Source organism: Arachis duranensis, chromosome 10 (assembly GCF_000817695.3).
Source record: "Arachis duranensis cultivar V14167 chromosome 10, aradu.V14167.gnm2.J7QH, whole genome shotgun sequence".
Taxonomy (NCBI): domain Eukaryota; kingdom Viridiplantae; phylum Streptophyta; class Magnoliopsida; order Fabales; family Fabaceae; genus Arachis; species Arachis duranensis.
The window spans coordinates 64,405,426-64,407,246 of record NC_029781.3 but is presented as its reverse complement, the minus strand read 5'-3'; positions in this window follow the sequence as shown (position 1 = coordinate 64,407,246).

Sequence of the window (1,821 nt, the reverse complement as noted above, 5' to 3'; positions counted from 1 at the left end):
TATTCATCTTGGAACTCCCACCAATGCTTGGTTCTCCATTGTGCCCCAAGATTTCTCATGGATTGAGCCAAGTGTTGATGGAGTTCTTCACAAGCTTGGGGCTCCCAAAGTTGATCCTCTTCTTGTGATCCGGGATCCCACACTTTGTTTTCACACCCGTCTTGATGTTGATCATCATTATTAGTCCATCCGGGTGGTGAACAAGTACTTTAGTGCCGCATGATCCGAGTACACTACAACCTTGGAACCAAGAAGATAGGCTCGGAACTTGTCCAAAGCAAAAACAATAGCTAGGAGTTCCTTTTCGGTAGTAGTGTAGTTGGATTGGGCTCCGTCTAATGTTTTGGAAGCATAAGCTATGACATAGGGAATCTTACCTTCGCGTTGTGCTAACGCGGCTCCTATCGCCTAATTCGAAGCATCACACATGATTTCAAAAGGTTGAGTCCAATTGGGGCCTCGCACTATAGGAGCTTGTGTCAATGCTACTTTGAGTTTGTCATATGCTTCCATACATTCCTTGCTCAGCTCAAATTCGATGTCCTTTTGTAGTAGTCGAGAGAAGCTCAAATTCGGTGTCTTTTTGTAGTAATCGAGAGAGAGGTAAGACCACCTTGCTAAAGTCTTTGATGAATTTCCGGTAAAATCCTGCATGTCCAAGAAAAGAACGGACTTCCCTCTCGGAGGAGGGGTAAGGTAAACTGGATATGACATTTATCTTTGCCGGATCTACGGAGATGCCCTCCTTTGATACTATGTGTCCCAAAACAATGCCTTGTTTAACCATGAAATGGCATTTTTCAAAATTTAAGACAAGGTTTGTTTTGGTGCATCTCTCTAAGACTTTTTCAAGGTTACCTAAGCAATGCTCAAACAAGACTTTTTCAAGGTTACCTAAGCAATGCTCAAACGAATCACCATACACACTAAAGTCATCCATGAAAACTTCCATTGATTGCTCTAGAAAGTCCGCAAATAGGCTCATCATGCATCTTTGGAACGTTGCCGGTGCATTGCATAGGCCAAATGGCATACGCTTGTAAGCATACGTCCCAAAGGGGCAAGTAAATGTGGTTTTTTCTTGGTCCTCTAGAGCAATATGAATTTGGAAGTATCCGGAGTAGCCATCAAGAAAACAATAATATGATTTACCGGCTAGTCGATCAAGCATTTGATCAATAAATGGTAGTGGGAAGTGATCTTTTCTTGTGGCCGCATTCAAACTTCGGTAGTCTATGCATACTCTCCAAGAATTTTGCACTCTTGTTGCTATAAGTTCACCCCTTTCGTTTTTGATTGTTGTCACTCCGGACTTTTTGGGCACCACTTGGACCGGGCTTACCCATTCGCTATCCGAGATAGGGTAGATGATGTTTGCTTCAAGTAGCTTAATGACTTCTTTCTTTACCACCTCAAGAATGGTTGGATTAAGTCTCCTTTGAGGTTGTCGGACCGGTCTTGCTCCTTCTTCAAGGAATATGCAGTGCTCGCATACTTTGGGGCTTATTCCCACTAGATCCGCCAAACTCCACCCGATTGCCCTTTTGTTTTTTCTCAATACGTTTAGCAATTTTTCTTCTTGTTGAGGGGTTAGCTCTTGTGCAATTATCACGGGTAGCTCTTGTGCTTCGTCAAGGTATGAATACCTTAAGTGAGGTGGTAGTGGCTTCAATTCCATCTTCTTGTCATTCTTTGAAGTTTGAGTTTCCGGATGGTTTGTATGATGTGTGGTATTTAGTTCACTTGACTTTTCATTTGCTTCTTCAACCATATACTTCTTATCTAACTTTGCTAGATGCACTTCGGCCACTATGTTATCGA